Source organism: Heterocephalus glaber, unplaced genomic scaffold, assembly GCF_053883595.1.
Source record: "Heterocephalus glaber isolate CG9 unplaced genomic scaffold, H.glaber_assembly_v1.0 deba00001461, whole genome shotgun sequence".
NCBI lineage: Eukaryota > Metazoa > Chordata > Mammalia > Rodentia > Bathyergidae > Heterocephalus > Heterocephalus glaber.
Genome location: NW_028258308.1, coordinates 47,772,011 through 47,781,851, shown reverse-complemented (window position 1 = coordinate 47,781,851; position 9,841 = coordinate 47,772,011). Strand labels below are relative to the sequence as shown.

The 9,841-nt window shown below is 46.0% G+C and overlaps 1 long non-coding RNA gene across 1 annotated transcript; it reads left to right on the top strand.

Annotated features, from left to right (window-relative positions):
• Positions 1-1,433: 1,433 nt before the first annotated feature.
• Positions 1,434-8,819, top strand: LOC147826840 (uncharacterized). The gene is made up of 2 exons (XR_015438745.1): positions 1,434-1,847; positions 7,109-8,819. It is a non-coding gene; the product is annotated as an uncharacterized LOC147826840 (long non-coding RNA).
• The last annotated feature ends 1,022 nt before the right edge of the window (positions 8,820-9,841 follow it).

The window sequence follows — 9,841 nt, the reverse complement described above, 5'->3', positions numbered from 1 at the left end:
CATTCGTTACACTTGACAAGGTCCAATTCCTTGGCATGGCTTACACTGCCTTCCATGATGCAGCCAATCCCCCCCTTCTGTTCTACCCTTCCTCGGATTGTAGGATATTCCAGCCCTGGAAACCTCAAGGCACCTCCTGCTTCATTTCTCCACTCATCCTTTCTAACACATCCTTCTGCTCAAGTTGCTCTCTTGTTTCAGTCAACTCTTCTTTCTAAATCCATTTGCTGGCTTCTTACATGTTCAATCTTCAGCCTCTTCCTCTTTATGCTTCACATTTAATCCAGTTCAGGAGAGAGCAATTTTACATTCTAAGTATCTTTTTAATCTATACACTTCTCTCTAACTGTGCAGCTACCACCATGGTCCACAATACTATCATCTGCAGTGTGGGCACTCACACCCACTCCTCACCATTTCTGTTCTTGTCTCCTTCAATATATTCTTCATTCTACAGCCACAATAATCTTTAAAAATGCAAATCTTCCCAATTCATTTCTTGCCCTGAAAGTCTTCAATTATTTTAAGTAGGTTAAAGAGTGAAATCTTTTGAAGCACTATGAGAAAGATTTGAATACTGAAAACAATAAAATATTGAAGAAAATAATTGTAGATGACACAAATAAACAAAAAGGTCTCTGTCTTCTTAAATTGGAAGAATCAGAATTGCTAAAATTCTTAACATGTCCATACTTCCCAACCATCTACAAATTCAATGCAGTTCTTTTCAAAATTTCAATATTATTTCTCATGAAAAACATTTTTAATTTTTTATGTAAACATAAAAACTTGCATGTATCCAAAGCAATCCTGAAGAAAAATAACAAGCCTCAAACCATTGTAATACCAGACTTCAATGTCTAGTATCAAGTGACAGTAGCACAAACAGCCTGTGAGTAGCATAAAATAGTTATATTCACTATTGAATTCTGGGGTTGCCTTGCAAGTTGTTGTTGACCTGTTGAGTCACTTGGATTGGATGACTGAGGAACACTGAGATTTTCATTTCTTAAAGGTAAAAGAAAAGAGACAGGAAGGGAGAACAAGTGTGAACAAGTGTGGAAAATGAGACTATGTCCTGCACACAGGGTGGGCCACAGCAAGAGAAAGAAGAGAATGGTCCTGAGGCCAATACTGCTCTTCTGGTGTCAGATCCAGTATCCTATGCAGGGCTTGGAAGCTCTTCTGCACATGGTTCCTGGCCACTGTGACAGGTCTCCTGGACTGACAGGTTGTCTTAGTTGCTTTGCTCACTGTTGAGACAGAATACCAGACACCCAAAATGAAAGGAGGAAATGTTTATTATAGCTGACAGATTATATTTTCAGTTCATAGTTCACTGGCTCCAAAGCACAGTAGCATGGCAGAGGGGCATCACAGAAGAGAAACAGTTCCTGGGTGTCAGAGGTCATCAAACTAGAAGGCAGCTGTGGGGGGCCTTGCCCCCCCGCTAGAACTCTTGAGTGCCTTTTATGGACATATCCGGGCCTGCTGCAAATCTACCCGGCAACAAGGAAGTAGCCCCAGTACCCTCCTCTTGCTCCTCCCCTCTAGCCCTACGGTATATATGTTGTAACAGCTTCTGCAATAAACGAGACTTGATCAGAAACCTGTCTTGTCTCCATCTCTCGTGTCCCCTGTCCCCTCTCATCCTCGCTCCCCCTCTAGGGTCTCCGTTGACTTACCCGCGGGCCGGGACAAGTGGCGCCCAACGTGGGGCCAGAGAACGGGGGATCCAGTGAAGGACGCTGCTCAGGGGCCCTAAGATTAAGATTGAGGAACAAAGAGCACACTCGACACGGGAGAGGCTTGCAATTGACGTGGACCTGCCGTCTTTTTGCACCTCGGTAAGTTGAGCAGCGATTATGGGACAGGGCATTAGTCAGCACGAATTGTTTGTGCAAGGTCTCAAGAAGACATTACAGGCACGAGGGGTAAAGGTTACAGTCAAACAGTTGTTAAGATTTTTTGATTATATTAAAGATCTCTGTCCCTGGTTCCCTGCTGAGGGAACCATTGACGAACAGAGATGGAAAAAGGTGGGGGAAGCTCTCCAGGATTATTATGCCACTTGCGGACCCGGGAAGGTCCCTATTGCGGCATTCTCATATTGGAATTTGATTAATGATATTATTTCTCATAAAGCGAGGGATCCACTGGTGGCGCAGGCTATACAGGCTGGGGAGGTAGCTCTCCGAGATGGTAAGGGGCTGACACCCGCCAGTGATTCTGACGCAGTCTCCCGGGCCAATATGGCGCCGGGGCCCAGGCCCGTTGAGACCACGACTTCTTTGTCAGACAAAGAAGAGGACTTGATGTCCTTTGACAGTGACGACGATCCCGCCCCCGACGGACATGACGTCCCTTCGGACCAACCCCAAACGGCCACGAACCCTGCCAAGCCCTGTAGGGCAGGGCCTCGCCGAACCCCTGCTTCCTTGCTTTCCGCCACCGCCTCTAGGACAGCCCCACCCTCGCGGAAGGTTCCGCCCCTATATCCCTCCCTTCAAGCCTATCGTGGCCCGCCTCCGCCCCCAGATCCGCCCCAAGAGGGCTCCGGGTCGGAGGAGCCCGCGGGGGGAGCATTGTGGGGCGACTCCGGATATCCCCCTCCTTATATCTCTTCAGGCCCCGACACTCCCACTCTGGCATGTCCTGTTGTTGATCCCCAAAAGGAACTCCGGGACAAAATAGAATTTCTAAAAGAACAGATAAGGTTAGAAAAGGAACACCAAGAACTTATTACCCAGCTTGAAGGCTTAAGAACAGGCAAAGCCCATAAAAATGTCCGTAGAGAAGACAAACTTAAGCCACGACCCCCCGTTAGAGGGGCGGCCCCTAGGGTGCCATCCGGGTCGGGAGTATCCCTGAAACTTAAAAATGCGGAAGCCTTTCCCGTAACTAAAACTACTGACACACAGAGACAGGCGTGAAGACACCACAGTGGTTTTGATTTTAAGGTCATTAAAAATTTTAAAACGGCTGCAGCTCAATATGGGGCCACTGCACCTTACACCATGGCTATTTTAGAATCGGTGGCAGAAAATTGGCTCACCCCAGTTGATTGGCAGACTCTGGCCCGCGCCACCCTTACAGGAGGTGATTATTTATTATGGAAATCTAAATATGTTAAAAATTGCCGAGAAACTGCTAGGCGCAATGCTCAGGCGGGGAATGGATGGGTGCTTGACATGCTCCTTGGGGAGGGGGCCTACGCCGCCAACGACCAACAAATACAATTTGATGCGGGGTTATATGCCCAGATTCAGACCGCCGCCACTAGGGCCTGGAAAAAGCTCCCCTCCAAAGGAGACGTGAGTGCCTCCCTCACTAACATTCGGCAGGGCCCAGACGAGCCATTTGCGGACTTTGTCCACCGCCTTCTCACGGCGGCAGGCCGGATTTTTGGGAGCGCGGAGACAGGGACAGATTTTGTTAAACAGCTTGCTTTTGAGAACGCCAATGCCGCCTGTCAGGCCGCTATCCGCCCCTATAAAAAGAAAACTGACCTTTCCGGCTACATTCGCCTTTGTTCTGAGATTGGGGCCGCCTACCAACAGGGCCTTGCCATGGCGGCCGCCATGCAAGGCTTCACAGTCAAACAATTTTTGCAACGCCACGTCGGCAATAAGTGTTTCCGGTGTGGGGCCACCGGCCATTTTGCTAGAGAATGCCCGACCACTAAAATGCAGGGCCCCAATGCTCCGCCCCCCGGGCCCTGCCCCCGATGTAATCGGGGGAGGCATTGGGCGAGTGAGTGCCGATCCAAAACTGATGCCCAGGGCCGACCCCTTCCCCCTCTTAAGGATTCGAATTCGGGAAACGGGAAAGGGGGCCAGCCCCAGGCCCCCAACTCCAAACAAATTTACGGGGCGCTCAATTTTGCTCCAATAAACAGCAATCCATTTCAGACCTCATCAGAGCCACAAAAGGAAGTGCCGGATTGGACCTCAGTGCCACCACCCACACAGTATTGACCCCAGAAATGGGAGTCCAGGCCCTCGCCACAGGAGTCTTTGGACCCTTACCTAGAGAGACTTTTGGCCTCGTAATAGGCAGAAGCAGTAGTACCATAAATGGGCTGTTGGTTTACCCAGGAGTGATAGATAATGACTACTCTGGGGAAATTAAAGTTATGGTTTCTTCTCCCAAAGTTATTAATACCATTCAATCAGGCCAAAGATTTGCTCAATTGCTACTCCTTCCCCTTCTCTCTACCTCTAATAAGGCTCTAAACAACGCCCGAGGCAGCCAGGGATTCGGCTCATCTGATGTTTACTGGTCAGAGATACTTTCAGCACAAAAGCCTCTCGTGACCTTGTGGTTAGATGGGAGACAATTTTCTGGGCTGGTTGACACTGGTGCCGATGTAACTATCATAAAGGGAGAGGATTGGCCTCAGGCATGGCCATTAAAAGACACCCTCACCCATCTCGGGGGTATAGGTCAGAGTGAAAATCCTAAACAAAGTGCCAAAGATCTGACCTGGAGAGACCAAGATGGTAATCAGGGCACCATTCAACCTTATATCATTTCAGGGTTACCTATTAATCTATGGGGAAGAGACTTACTATCACAAATGGGGATAATTATTTCCAGCCCCAATGAAATTGTCACTATGCAGATGTTTAAAAATGGGTACATTCCAGGAACGGGACTGGGGAAACACCCTACAAACCTTACTCACCCCATTGAGCCTGTCCCTCGGCCCCCTCGGGCAGGGCTAGGCCATTTTCCATAGGGGCCATTGACACTCCTGTGGCCCATGCTGAAAAGATTACCTGGCTCTCAGATGATCCAGTGTGGGTCGATCAGTGGCCCCTCTCTAAGGAGAAATTGTCAGCAGCTCAACAGTTGGTGCAGGAACAGCTTCATGCTGGCCATATTATTCCTAGCCACTCCCCTTGGAATACTCCCATTTTTGTCATTAAAAAACGGTCGGAAAAATGGAGACTCTTACAAGATCTTAGAGCAGTTAATAAAACCATGGTACTCATGGGAGCTTTACAACCTGGTCTCCCTTCGCCGGTAGCCATTCCCCTTGGGTATTACAAGATTATTATTGATTTAAAGGATTGCTTTTTCACCATTCCCTTACATCCTGCTGATCAAAAACGCTTCGCATTTAGCCTTCCAGCGACCAATTTCTGTACCCCAATGCAGCGCTTTCAGTGGCTGGTTCTGCCCCAAGGCATGGCCAATAGTCCCACCCTGTGCCAGTCATTTGTAGCCGCGGCACTCCAATCCACCCGAGACAATTGGCCTCAAATGTATATTATCCATTACATGGATGATATCCTTGTAGCGGGGCAATTAGGAAGTGAGGTTTTAGCTTGTTATGCTGACCTTCGACGGGCACTTGAATCTCATGGCCTCCAGATTGCCCCTGATAAGGTTCAACTAAAAGACCCTTATAACTACCTTGGATTTCAGATGAAGGGACGTCACATTTCCTCCCAAAAGCTTACCTTGCGGCTGGACGGTCTTAAGACTTTAAATGACTTCCAAAAATTGCTAGGAGACATTAATTGGCTTATGCCCTATTTAAAGCTCACTAAACATGACCTGAAGCCTCTCTATGATACCCTACAAGGTGATAACCACCCTACTTCACCTCGACAGCTCACTGCCGAGGGGCGCAAAGCCATCAGTACAGTGGAACAAGCCATTCAAAATCAAACAATTAATTTTATGGATTATAACTCTCCTTTACAGTATATCATCTGCAAAACCTCCCTCTCTCCCACTGCTGTCTTTTGGCAAACCGCTCCCCTTTTGTGGGTTCATCTCCCAGTTTCCCCTAAGCGGGTCTTTTACCCCTATTATGTTGCAGTTGCAGACCTAGTTATCTTGGGCAGAGACCATGGAAAGATGTACTTTGGAAAAGAACCTGATGTCATTATCCAACCCTACCCTAAGGACCAGGTCGATTGGCTTATACAAACCACCGATTCCTGCCCAATTGCTCTTGCTTCTTATTCAGGGTTATTGGACAACCACTATCCTCCCAGCAAACTTATTGACTTTGCCAACAGACATGACTTCATTTTCCCGAAGATCACTTCTTGCTTTCCTCTGCCAGAGGCTCTACCCGTTTTTACAGACGGTTCTTCCACTGGAATGGCTGCCTATGTGTGGGATGATAACATTGTCCAGTTCCAAACCGCCCACTCTTCGGCCCAGTTAACCGAGCTCCAGGCAGTCATAGCGGTCTTTACCGCATTTCCTGCCTGAGCTTTTAATCTCTTTACTGACAGTGCTTACATTGCCCAATCTGTTCCCTTATTAGAAACATGTGGACTGATCAAACTTGCCTCTCAGACTGGTGGTCTTTTCCTCCAATTACAAGATCTAATCAGAAAACGATCCAAATCCTTTTTCATTGGGCACCTTCGAGCCCACTCTAACCTACCCGGCCCACTTGCAGAGGGCAACCGCTTAGCAGACCTAGCCACAAGACCTCAGGCTTTTGCCTATTCAATAAATACTGATGCCCCCAGTCCGATTGACCAAGCACAGAAGGCACACCAATTCCATCATCTTAATGCTCACACGCTTCGCCTTATGTATAAGCTTACTAGAGAACAAGCTAGACAAATTGTTAAGGCCTGCCCTACGTGCACTCTGCACCTTCCTACACCTCATCTGGGAGTTAATCCTCGTGGCTTGATTCCAAATGCCCTATGGCAAATGGACATCACACATTACCCTAAATTTGGAAATCTTAAATATATACATGTCAACATTAATACATATAGTGGATTCATATTTGCCACCCTGCAATCTGGGGAAGCTACTAAACACGTCATTGCTCATCTCCTCACTGCCTTCTCAGTGCTTGGCTGCCCACAACAAATTAAAACAGATAATGGTCCTGGCTATATCAGCTCTGGCTTCTCCAAATTTTACAAACAATTTACAATAACACATATAACGGGAATCCCATATAATCCACAGGGACAAGGCATTATAGAAAGGGCTAATCTCACACTTAAAATTACTTTAGACAAAATAAAAAAGGGGGAATGGTATCCTACTAAGGGGTCTCCTAGAAATCTGATATCACATGCACTATTTATTCTTAACTTCTTAAATTTGGATGCCAAAGGTTTATCTGCAGCCAATCGTTTCTGGCAACCAGAGACGCAATGACAATTTGCCTCGGTGATGTGGAAAGACCCCCTGGACCACTCATGGCACGGGCCGGATCCTGTACTTATCTGGGGCTGAGGATCGGTGTGTATTTACTCCAAGGAAATGAAGTCAGCCAGGTGGCTCCCAGAACGCCTAGTAAAACAAGTTGATAGGTGTGCTGATGATGCCGATGACCTGACGTTGTCCAATCTTAACCAGTTAACAATGGCACCTACAATTACAATCTAATAATCATCAAGAGTATAGTATAATTCAATTTGGCTAGTTATATTTGGGTGCACCCTAATTTTACACACTGTCTTATATGTTTGTCTATTGTCTGTTGTTTGTGTTTGTACAGTTGAGCTCAATATGTTCCTTCCTCTTCAAAGGATATTCGCCTATTGTTAAATTGACTTATAGATAATATTATTAAACTAAAGACATGCTTTTCTTCCCAGGTTGTTAATTGATCAAAGTACCACTGAAATTTATTTTATGAAAGTGACGTGCATTGTTACCCACACGCAACAATCAAATTACAATTAACAGTTATAAAATAAAAAGATATATATTCTTAATTGTTTGTCAAAACGATTATAGATGGGAACTCCCTTTGATGAATATAGAAGTGGCCACCCAGAAAATGATTATTCTGGTCTTAATTCATTAAAGGGACCCCCTAGTAAATTTTATATTATATAATCTTATGGGAGACATATCACAATGAATATTATCTAAATATGTTATAAATTGATTGTATTGGTTGTCCTTGATATTTAAGCACTAAATATGTTGTTACAAAACGTTCATATTGGTTAAGTTCTGAATATGTTATTGTAGCATGTCCACATTGGTTATCTTCAAAAGCTTAATCAGGGTAGCTTAACTCTCTTATTCACAGTCTAGCCTTAAATGAACATTGCTGTTTTTATGCCAACAAATCTGGGATCGTCAGGGGAAAAATTCGCGAACTTCAGGAAGATTTAAACAGATGACGACAAAAATTCACTCAAAATCCCCTCTGGACTGGCCTCAATGGTTTCCTCCCTTATCTCCTCCCTTTGCTGGGACCCTTATTGGGTCTACTCTTGCTCATTTCTTTAGGGCCCGTACTTTATAACAAAATCATGGCCTTTCTTAGAGCCCAGATAGAGGCAATAAAAACAGCGCCCATACAGGTCTACTATAATAGATTGGCAATGGCTGACCAGGACGAATGTCGGACCATCGATTAGGTCCTTGCCGTGGCGAAGTGTTCTCGCCCCACCTGGTGAGTGGGCTGGCAAGCCAATGATGGGCAACTGAGCAAGCGTGCCATGCAATGAGAGAGCCCTCGTGTGCCGCCTAAGACAGGTGCCAGAGCCTTGATTCTCTGGTTAACCGATGACGGGTAAGGTGCACGGTGCAGACACGTGTGTTGCTCTGACCCAAGACAGGCTCAGCCCCCGCAGGCTTGGCTCTCCTGACGCCTTTCTAAAATTATAATTTTAAAGGGAGGACCTGTGGGGGGCCTTGCCCCCCCGCTAGAACTCTTGAGTGCCTTTTATGGACATATCCGGGCCTGCTGCAAATCTACCCGGCAACAAGGAAGTAGCCCCAGTACCCTCCTCTTGCTCCTCCCCTCTAGCCCTACGGTATATATGTTGTAACAGCTTCTGCAATAAACGAGACTTGATCAGAAACCTGTCTTGTCTCCATCTCTCGTGTCCCCTGTCCCCTCTCATCCTCGCTCCCCCTCTAGGGTCTCCGTTGACTTACCCGCGGGCCGGGACAGGCAGCTAGTGGTAAACAGCAAGTGACAAGCAACCACAGCAGCCTTCTTCCTGTCCCTTATATTCTATCCAGGCTATATATCCTTAGGGTGGGGATCACTCCTACCCAAGAGAGCCTTCCCATATTCCACTCCCAGAAATATCTTGAACCAATCAACTGTGCCAAACTAATTTAGTATTCACTCACTCTTGATTCCAGCATCACACACTTATTCCCAGCCACCTAGATCCAGCCACCTCTGAAAGTCCCACCTATAACTGTTTGAGGCTTTGGGTGGACATCGAGACAGAAGCCATAAAACAGATCATGCCCAGATGCCCAGCTGTTTTGCCATGCTGTAATCTTCTGCCTTACATTGGCCCATCATAATTCAAGAGAGAGAGAGCCCAGAAGTAAGCCCTCACCCAAGATCAACTGAACTCTCACAATGTTCCATAAATACAGAGTAGAGAATGGTATTGAACACCTTTCTATTCACAAGTAGAAGAATGAAGTAGGATGCTTATCTGATGCCACATACAAAAATCACCTCAGAAACTTCATCACTTAAAACCTTGTTCTGTGTAACTGTGAGAAGAGAACATAGGGGCATTGGAGAGAATGGGCATCCTCTCATTAAGCTGGATGAAAACTTCGTGGATGTGACTCCTAATCTCAGATAATAAAGCAAACAAACAAACATTCACACAAGAGTTCATTAAACTATTTTTTTCCTGAGAAAGAAAAAACTGTATAGAGTGAAGAAACAACTTGCAGACTGGGAGGAAGTATTTGCAGTCCATATACTGATATGTGACTAATGTGGAAATATTTAAGGAATTGAAAGAATTCAATATGGAGAACACAAATAATCCAGTCCAAGAGGACAGAGCACCTACATAGACAGTTCTCAGAAGAAGATGTAAATTGGCACTTAGATACATGGGAAACA